General features: G+C 42.2%; 1 pseudogene; it reads left to right on the forward strand.

The window, feature by feature from the left end:
• Positions 1-6,206: 6,206 nt before the first annotated feature.
• LOC136658572 (actin-related protein 3-like) lies at positions 6,207-7,610 on the forward strand (annotated as a pseudogene).
• Positions 7,611-10,901: the final 3,291 nt, after the last annotated feature.

Here is a 10,901-nt window from a genome sequence, read left to right on the forward strand (position 1 = left end):
CTGCGCAGGTGACAGGGAGTGCAGACCCTCTAAATATTTATGGTAAGTTTTAAAAAGATTAAAAATGGAAAATGTTTAGAGATTGCAGACAAGAGAACTAGAGAACCTTGCTGTTTATTTCAAATGCAACATTTTTGAACAAATTAAAAAGCATTGTGCCCATTGCAGAATCTTGGGGGACTCCACCTGACTCCTCTCCACTGTGAAAATTCGCCAGTTATTCATCCTCCTTGCTTCCTGTCTTTTAATGGTTACCAGTCCATCAAAGGACCAGTGATCATATTCCAAGAGTGCTAAGTTAACACCCTCAAAGAACTCTCAGTGGTTAATGAGGCAAAAATTACCTTGTAATGTGGGCTTCTGAGGGCCTACCTTGTAGTTTGACAGAATGCAAGATTATTGGTGTTTTTTCTTTTTTTAAACTGGGTTTCTTCATAAAATCCAAGGCAGTTACAACAGCTAGGTGGGGGGAAAAAATTGCATCTGCCAGAAGGCAGCCACTGGAGAGAACATCGGCACACCTCTGAAACAGTTCGGAAAAGGCAAAACAGTTTGCCAGTCTGCCATGCTACAAATTAAGCCTCCATTCTCCTCCCCTTTCCAACTAAAAATGAATGGTACCACAGCAATAGGAACTATTTGTCCAAAATGAATAAGAATTTAAGGGATGTTTGATGAAACAAATGGGGGCTTAAACAATCAAAGACATGGAAGACAATCCCCAAAATATATTGTACAATCCCAATGCTTTGCATTTCTCCATAGCAGAAACTGAGCATATGGTACGGTGCATAGAAATCACACTGCAGTGCCAATGAAAACAAGGGCAAATAAATAGCGTTCCTCATGCAAACAGAATCAAGGTATTCACTTTGATACATATGCACGAAGGCGACCGCAGAAGGCATATGCTGTTAGTTTCTCAAGTTCAGTCAAGAATGGCAAAGCATTGGGCAGCTCAGTCAGGTTGTAAATATGCCTTCAAGACTTGCCTTTCCTGCTTTTGATGTTCTTTTAAAGTTTGATGTATCTTCGCTACAAAGGCAGACACCTGCCATTGTGTTGATTTTTCACCCGCAGATAACAAGGAGGTTACCTGTAGGCACAACAGTTCAATTCATTAATGATTTTCTTTCATCTGCTAGGAAGCAGAGAAAACCAGAACTGTTAGCTGCTACAGTCGCTTGTCTGTTCTGATCAGCATTTACTGAAGCTTATATCCAAATGTGAAAGGGGGCCTCAATCAAATTCCCCATGTACCACCCTCTGGCATGCTGGCTTGGTACCAGCTACCCTGTTCAATTGGCAGCCAGGAAACCTGCTTAGGTTAAGTTCCACATTTGTTCTTGACATTGTCATTGTTTCTAAATGTACCTGCACACTTGCATGCCAGCTATGATCATATACCATGCAGAATTTCGTTTATCATTGGGAAAACAGTTCATCTTGCATACTGGCATTCATATATGAAGGCCTGTTAAATGTTTCTTTATCAAATTAGCATAACTAGAAATAACATAAAATGGGGGGGGGGGTTTACTTGCAACAAGTCTGTGCTGACATTCTTGTTTAATGGCAATTGGAGAAGAAATGTTTGCCTAGGGAAGTGACCAACACTATTGCCTTGTTTCTTGCTTTATTACTTGCATTTATTATTGTGTAAGCAATTCATATTTTTTTAGTGTAAATTGATTTGGGTTTCTTAGCTAGAAACTGAGAAACACATTTAAATAAGAAACATGCCATATGTCCATATTAAACCCACATGGTTTTGTAGACAATGTCATTATATGAGACACTGCACATTAACAGGAAAATGGAGACCATAAACACAAGAAATGAGCTTCCACTGTTGATTAGAAGATTGGAATGCAAGCATGAAGCCGGGGTCCAGTAGCATACTAAGGGGAGCAGGGGCAGTCTGCCCCAGGCACCAGCCATAAGAGGAGTACCAGCAACACGTGTCTATCACATTGCATGTCGCTGGCTGGCACAAAATTTGTAGCACATCATTGTGCTTTGACGTGCTGGCGTTAAGGGGGGGAGTGCCCACAACACCTGCATGTAAATAAAACCGATCCTCCTATTGGCTCAGTGCTGTTGCTTTCATCTGGCCCCTTCTCTTTCAGCCACAAAGTAGCTCAGGAGTAAAGGTGTTCCAGCTGGGTATGGATATTCAAACAGAGGGTAGACATGACTTCTACCAGAGGGAGGGAAATATCAAAGTAGAGGCCCCTCGGTAGACCTGACCACCCTGGGTGAGATAAGGTCTACCTGCAACTTTGAATGCTGGGTAGACCTGTACTCTACTGGGATAACTCAAAGTAGAGACCAGTTCTACCCAGGTCTTCCAGCAGCCAAGGGCAAGGCAGTGGGAGCAGTCTATCTTGGGTATGAGTGGTGCTAGCTACACCACTGCCAAAGATAGTGGGGACGAAGACAGGTGAAACTGGTACCAAATAAAACCAAATGCCTGGAGGAGAAAAGGGCATCAAATAGCATTGAAGCTAGTACAAATTTTGGAAAGGTGAATATTATGTGATTTGTTCAGTGATTTCAAATGTGCTAATTTTAAGCAAATACTGAAATTGGACAGTATTTGGTGCTCCTCTTATTTTGGGGCCTAATTTCCTCAGTCTGCCTGTTTGTATTTTCATTCAATGCATGCTATGGGGAATTGCCACATTGCATGGACTGCTGAGTTCAGATGTTAATTCCTCAGTTTCCTTCAGTGCAGAATAAAGAGTTTTTGTATTTAATTTTGAAGCTGGAATAAGACATTCTACCAAAGTGTGAAATGAATTCAGCCATCGCTAATGAGCACTTTAGCAAGACAAAAGCTAAACTTTTCACAACTCATTTGATTTGTGCTATTGCCTTTTGATTCTTGAATGCACAAGGGCACAAGCTTTTACCTGCTATCCAAAGAATTTAAATAGCATAAATGTTAATCATCAAAACAAACATCATTATCTGCTTGAGAGAATATCTGCTCTGGTAAAGAAAACATCCAAGCCAGCAGCTATTGAACTTGCAATTCCTTTGGAATTTCACTAGGGGCTTTTTGTACACATTCTGAATCTAATTTCCATATATCGCATATAAACATGCAGAAGGAAGGGAAAGAGGCTAAGTGAAGTACTCTGTTTGTCCTTTGCCCATCAGTCTCCAGGAAATAGATGCACAAATCTTTTCCTTATATTTTAGCAGGGGTGATAAAAGGATGAACAAGAGCCACAACATTATAAGATCTTATTTACTTAGAAATCATTGTTTAACTGTAATAATAGGTTGTGGATGCTGGTCGAGCAAATAACTTGGTTTTATTAGGCACTAATGACTATAGTGCGAAGGTGGGTGCAATCCTAACCCCTTATGTCAGTACTTTCCAGCACTGGCATAGCGGTGCCAATAGGACATGTGCTACATCCTGCAGCTGGGTGTCACTCACAGAGGCCTCCTCAAAGTAAGGGAATGTTTGTTCCCTTACCTCAGAGCTGCATTGCCCTTATGTCAGTGCTGGAAAGCACTAACATAAGGGGTTAGGATTGCGCCCACCTTTGCACTATAGTCATTAGTGCCTAATAAAACCAAACCTTCTGGGAGTTAACACTGCTGTGGAGTCAGGAACTTTTGCTCATGATGAACTTCGAATAGAACTAGAGATCTTGCCAAGCTTCGGAGATCTGGTTCAAAAATAAACTCACCCAACTAAAAAATGTTTCTGACAATTTTGGTTCATCTCATAATTAGTTCAGCTTCTCACCAGACATTTCCAGCTTTGTTACCAGTTCCCTTCCCTTTTCATTCTGATGATCAATGACATTTCTCCTGTACCAGCAGTAGCATGGACCAATGGGTGAGAGGGAAAGCAGGCTTCTTAAATCCCCTTCTTGCTCCTCCCCTTCCATAGACTTCCCTGCTGCTACCAAGGAAACCATTTTGCTTAAAATCCAGTCACTGGACCAGTCCTGAGTAGTAAGTACTTGACTATGAGTAGAAATGTTTGAAAATGGTGTCCTTTACTTTACTCAGAAGTAAGCCTATTGTGTTCGGTAAGACTTAGGCTGCAATCCTAACCACACTTTCCTGAGAGTAAGCTCCATTGAACAAACTAGGACTTACTTCTGAGTAGACCTGGTTAGGATTGTGCCCTTAGGTCAGTGGTATTCAAACTAGGGCGTTGCAATGCCCCAGCCTGAGGGTCCTGGTCCCTTTCCCCTTAAGGGGTGGGGGCAACCAAGAGGCAGGGAGGAGGCTTCCTCTGCAAAATGGGAAGCGGAGCACGATCACCCCACACTCACTTTCCCTGACCCGAGGAGCCCTGCAGGCACTCATACCTGGCTCCCCACAGCCAGGGACGGCTGCTGCAGGGACTGGAGGGTGCACCCCAGTCCCTGCAGCCCGGTCAAAAGTGGAAGAAGAGCTATCGCACACCACTTCCAGTTTAGTGGAGCAGGGCGCGATCACTCCGCTGTCACCTTTCCTGACCCGGGGAGCCCTGCCGATGGTTGCACAGGTCTCCCCGCACCCCGGGGGGCTGCAGGGGGCTTGGGCAAGTGCACCAAGCCCCTGCAGCCCCCCTGAGCAGCACGATCCCCAGCCTAAGGGTAAGTTGTTTTTAAGGGTAAAACAACTTCAGGAGGCCAGAGTGACAGGATGCAAGGCTAAGAGTTCTGCTTCTTCAGCCACAGAGAGGCAGAAACTCAGCAAAAGAGTCATGTGGAGCACTGTATAACCTCCTCCTTGCTCATACCAGCATGGAGGCAACAGGAAAGGTCAGTGTGAAGCTCCATATGAGGTCAATGGGCCTTCCCACAGTCAGCAGTGGCAGTTCTGTGAGTTCAATGGGAGGGAGAAATGCCACTTTCAACCTGGACTTAGGGACATGAGGAAACCCACACCCATTAAAAATATATGTGTGCATCAATCCAACTAGGGACACTGCATTTGTGGAAGTAAGCATCCAAATGTTTCAAGGGGGATGGGGAACTGCATGTTGTTACTACCTCCCATCAAACTGCATAGGGAACATGTGTAGAGGCCCATTCTGAGAGGTTTAAATGATGCCATCCAGATGTTCATGGAAAAAACTGGATGGATGCAGTGTCCTGCTATCCATGTCGCCTTCCTTGCCAAATACTGGATCAACTGGATTTTAAGGAGTTTGAAAGGGTTCCACACACACAGTTCCAATTGTCCACAAACACTATTTGTTGGTTTTGAAACTGTATGAAATAATTTTCAGAGATGACGTTTACAGGAAACCCATAAATCTGGGTGGTGTTAAGGGTAGAGAGAAAAGAAAGTCACAATGTAGAAAAATTAAGGTGTGGGATGAACATTTTGAAGGATGATATAAGTTATCAGTAATGTTATGTATGCAAGTTATACAGGATTGAAATCCTGCATAACCGATTGGCCCAGTCTTATGGCTGGCCAATCCGGTGATAGATTGAAATCCTACCATCCTATTGGCTTTCTAGTTAATGTTTCAATTGCACCAATCATGGGGAGTTTGGGTGGAGCTAAAGGATATAAAAGCCAGGGGTGTTTGCCTTGTGTCAGATTCATTGCCATGTTCTGTTCTGCAGATGGAAGAAATGTATTGAGCTGTTATCTCTATAACTTCCTTTATTCACATGGACCCGCTACATAACAAGTGACCATCCAAGGCCAGAGGACTATAAGGAGAGGACCAGGGATGAGAGAGGGCTGGCAGAGGGCTGGAGACAAAGTGGAAAGGACTAGTCTCGCAGAACCTTGTGAGGCTGGAGATGTCCTTGAGACTGAGGGGGTGTAGAAACTGTAAACTACCTTCCTAATTCTGCTCTGGGGCCCCAGGTGAAGAAGAAGAAGAAGAAAAGCCAGGTGGGTGTGGCCCTGGAGGACCAATATGGGCTGCTGCCCTGATCTGCCCCAAATGATGAACAGGAGCCCAATACCCCCGTTTCTCTGCACCCCAGACAGTATGTGATATGTGTTTATATTTTATTGCTTAATATCTGCGTTTATGTGTATATATCTATAATAGGCTCACTGGGGCTATTCGTTTGTGACCGAGGCAAGGGGGCAGGAGTGACTGGCTGGCTATGGCTCCTTTGCAGAAGTGGGTGGCTTCACTCCCTCCTCCATCGTGGAAGGAGAAGCAAGAGCCCGGAGGCCCCTTTTGCACCTTTGCTCAGTGCTGTCTTGACCTGTGGAGGATGGCAGGGCGGCTCCTGGCCTGCATGCTGGACTGTGGCTCTGGGTATACCAAACTGGGATATGCTGGAAATACAGAGCCACAGTTCATCATTCCTTCATGTATTGCCATTAAGGAATCCACCAAAGTTGGTGATCAACCACAAAGAAGGGTCATGAAAGGTGTGGATGACCTAGACTGCTTAACTGATGATGAAGCAATAGAAAAACCAACATATGCAACAAAGTGGCCCATTCGTCATGATATAGTTGAAGACTGGGACCTGATGGAAAGGTTTATGAAATATCTTTAAATATTTAAGGGCAGAACCTGAAGATCATTTTTTTCTGTTGACTGAACCTCCTGAATACTGGACTCCTGAATACTGAATATTGGACTGAATACTTTAGAAAACAGGAAATATACTGCTGAAATCATGTTTCAATCCTTCAATGTTCCTGGGCTTTACATTACTGTTCAGGCCATCCTTGCCTTAGCTGCTTTTTGGGCCTCAAGACAAGTAGGAGAGCGGACGTTGACTGGAACAGTTATAGAGAGTGGGGATGGTGTCACTCATGTCTTTCCTGTGGCTGAAGGTTATGTGATTGGTAGCTGTATCAAACATATTCCAATTGCAGGAGGAGATATAACATACTTTATTCAACAGTTGCTCAGAGCACAGGAAGTAGGAATCTCGCCTGAGCAGTCATTGGAAACTGCTAAAGCGGTGAAGGAATGCTTTAGTTATGCCTGCCCTGATTTAGTAAAAGACTTTAACAAATATGATACAGATGATATCAAGTGGATTAAACAATATACTGAAATCAACGCAATCTCAAAGAGAGAATTTACCATTGATGTTGGTTATGAGAGATTCTTGGGGCCAGAAATCTTTTTCCATCCTGAGTTTGCTAATCCAGATTTCACACAGCCTATCTCAGAAGTAGTAGATGAAATTATTCAGAACTGTCCCATTGATGTTAGTTGTCCACTATTTAAGAATATTGTCCTCTCTGGAGGCTCAATGTTCACGGACTTTGATCGTCATCTACAATGAGACTTGAAAAGGACTGTTGAGGACTGTTGAAACTCAGCAAAGGACTGAGCGGTGGCAGACTGAAGCCCAAGCCAATTGATGTACAAGTTATCACACACCATATGCAAAGATACACAGTCTGGTTTGGAGGATCAATCCTGGCTTCCACACCTGAATTCTACCAAGTATGCCACACCAAAAAAGATTATGAAGAAATTGGTTCAAGCATCTGTCATCACAACCCCATTTTTGGAGTTATGTCTTAAATCTGACCTTTTGAGGAGTGAGATCTAGGGAGTCAGGGAGATGGGGAGTCTTTCTCAATACTTGTTTGTCTGGATGGCCGGTATAAGATAACAAAACATGACTTGAAAATAAGAAAAAAAAGACCAAACACAATTAAACAGGAATATTTTAATAAGTGTCTCAACATGCAGGTGTAGTGGGAAGCCAAACTGATTCAAAGTGTTCTTTCTTTTCTTTCAATGGAATATTTGAACCTGTGTGTAACAAAAAAAGAAGTGGATTTTTGTTCTTTCCGTGCCCTGATATTTTGTATATTAATGGAATATCCAAGATTTGATGGGACTTGATGGTGTGTAAATCGTCAGCTCTATAATTCTTCAATTGTACTCTTACATGTATACAGTGCCAGAGCTTGTTTATATTTCATACTTTTTATACGTTGAGAAAAAAATCAGTGAAAGTTGTGTAATATTTGACAAGACAAATAGTGACCAATTTGACGTAAATTAAAAGCAAAAAAATTGCCCATTTGAATCATGTGCAGTAACTTCAAATTATGACCAATCTTCCACTTGGGTTCCACATAATGTAACTTGGCAAGTGCTTTTGGAACTAAGGAGCTAGTATCTTGGATTAACCAATGCCTGCTATAATATTGATTGTTTCTATAGATACTCCCTTGATAAGGATTTTATTGAGGCTTTAGTTGCACTCAACATCACCCAGTATGTCTTCTCCAGTTTAGAACAGTTCTTATAGTTTTAAATTGATATTGATTCTAGTTCATCTTCCACCAAAGGCATCAAAGAGAAATGATAATGGGCACTACATGAACAGTGACCATTTCATCCTTTAATTTTAGTTAACATGTCAAAACATTATAAAATTGAGTTGCCAGCCACTTCTGCTGTTTCTAGAAGGGTGTACCAGTATCATGTTGGAGTGAAGGCTAATAATTACACAGTAAGGGCACTGAAAGTGATAAGTGGCAACATTTGCACATGGCAAAGATAAAGGGAACCGCTTGACTCATCTGCAGTGCAACCTCCAGAAAGGATATTGATTCATCTGCCAATTGGATGCCTTTGATCTTCAGGTGAATGCCTGACTTTTGCATCTGTAGGTGTTATTTTACAAGCACTTTGATGAGCATGTTCAGGCCTGGGAGATATCACAGCTAGAATTTGCTCCACTTCCCTTCTTCTCTCTCTCACTGTAAAAATAAGTTACAGGGTGAGGAGGTGGTGGATCCCAGCACGTGCTAGGAGCCTATCCCCCTTTTCAAACCTGCCCTGCCCCTTTTCTCTTGGACATGCCAGCTGTGTAGCTGATGTAGTTCCAAGGAGGCCCATAGGCCACTAGGAGGCCTGGGCAGAGGTAAGTAGAAAATACCTTTACTTACCTCTACCTTCTAATTGCTCCCCTATCATTGGATGCAGCTTGTAGCTGCATAATCATTAATGGTGAGGGAATTGGATTAGGCAAGAGTGGCTGTATGTTTAACCATTGTATAGAAAAGGGAATCTTGGCAGGTGCAACTCAACATGAACGGGTTTAAAAAGCTGCACCTGCCAAGATGCCCTCTGCTATACAATGGTTAAAGGTATAGGCACTCTATTTTGTCTGGTCACCCTGGCTGTAATACACTACCAAGCCACCAAAATGGTGCTATTCAAATGAGACCAGAGTCTAATATCACGGTAGTCAAACTTCTTTGAGATGGCCCATGGTAGAAAGTAAATCTAATGGAAGGAAAAAGCCAATGTTCCAGATCAAAGTTAAGGCTATATAAAAGATAGGCTGTTGTTGAAAGAGAAAATCTCATTGCTAATTCTTTATTGCTCTCCCTGTGACATCTTAGAGATGTTTACTCAGTCCCTACCCATGTTCAGGGAAGGGAAATGAACAAGGGCTGTACTGAAACCCACTAAGTGATATGATGTGATCACACTGTCAGATGTCCTATCTACAAGCAGCCAAGGAAGAGGGAACTCATACAGCCCAATCCGAACTAGCAGTTATGACAGTGGAACAGAGGTTCTGTTGTCATAAATGGTCATACAGGAGCACACACACTCGTGAACTGCTGGTGGCCATTTTAGTGCTGCCAGCAAAATAGCTGGCATTGATCTGAGGAAACCCACTAGGGAAGTGGAGGGATACCTTGAGGAAGCTTTTGTGGCTGCACCCCTCCCCCCACTGCAAGATGAGGTGCATGTCCTGTTTGCATGGCTGCATCTGTGTTGGAGGAGTTAGTAATGGGCTCACAGTGTGGTAATTGTATCAAATCAGGAGGTGACTTTATTTTAGAACATTCTGACTCATCTTTGTTGCTTGTGGGAACCCAAGGCAGCTAATGAACGAAAGATAAAAACATCCCCACACAGTTTCTCCAAATCGTTACTGGAAAAATGTGAAGAAATAAACACAGGACTGCCATTTTTACTAGCAGTCACCATGTCAACTGTTTCATCTGCATTTAATGATATTGAACATCAGTTTTCACTTCAACAAGTTAGCCCCATTTCAAACATCTATAATTTTCAAATATTTCCACACACAGGGAAACAGGAAAACAATTTCCTACCGCCTTATGACTAAAAATATTCAGGCTATTTTTGACACCCAAGCTGATTCCAAAACAACAGAACAACTTGCAGGAAATGCCACTTTTTTTTATTCTTGTAGCAAAAGGGCTTCAGCTCTCCTGACATCAAAAGGGACAGATCCAATTAAATATGTTGAAAATGCACTGACACTCTTAATGTTCCTTATTCTGTTAAGGCTTGGGGTACAAAGAATTATTTGCAGAGATCACATTTTACTCTCTTAAATTACAGACTTCTACTTTCTTAAGGTGCTATTCTCTTGTTGCATATCACACCAGAACACATTTGCATGCTCTCAGTAATGTGTTGAAAACATCAACATTTTTGCTCCGATAACATAGTAACACACAGTAGCGGCATGATGGAAGACCCACTTTGTCACAGGCTCCAGCATTCTTGTGCCCTATTTTTTATGGAATGAGCAACATTTCCAATTATTTAATGTTATATTAACTTCCAGTTTGCCTCATCCAACTCTGATTTATTGTACAGCACCTTGCCAGAATAGCTGATTCCCTATAAATCATTGCATGCAAATCAATAAAGTGAAATCAAACAAATCAAGGGACCCAACAATATTTCATTACATCAATTTTTACTGTTTCATATAAACTTAATTAAGGTTTCAGATTAATTAAGTTTAGTTGTCATTGATGCTGCTGCATATAAATGGCTTTGCTTCCAGTTCTTCAGCAGAACTCCGCACATATTTTATCATGAGCTATTATTCCTCAAAAGAAACAAGGCTGAGAATGTTAGAAGCAAGTTCTATTTTGGTCTCAGGGTAGACTGCATAGAAGCCTAGCACATGCATTCTACACTGGGA

The sequence above is a fragment of the Tiliqua scincoides genome, chromosome 1 (genome assembly GCF_035046505.1).
Source record: "Tiliqua scincoides isolate rTilSci1 chromosome 1, rTilSci1.hap2, whole genome shotgun sequence".
NCBI lineage: Eukaryota > Metazoa > Chordata > Lepidosauria > Squamata > Scincidae > Tiliqua > Tiliqua scincoides.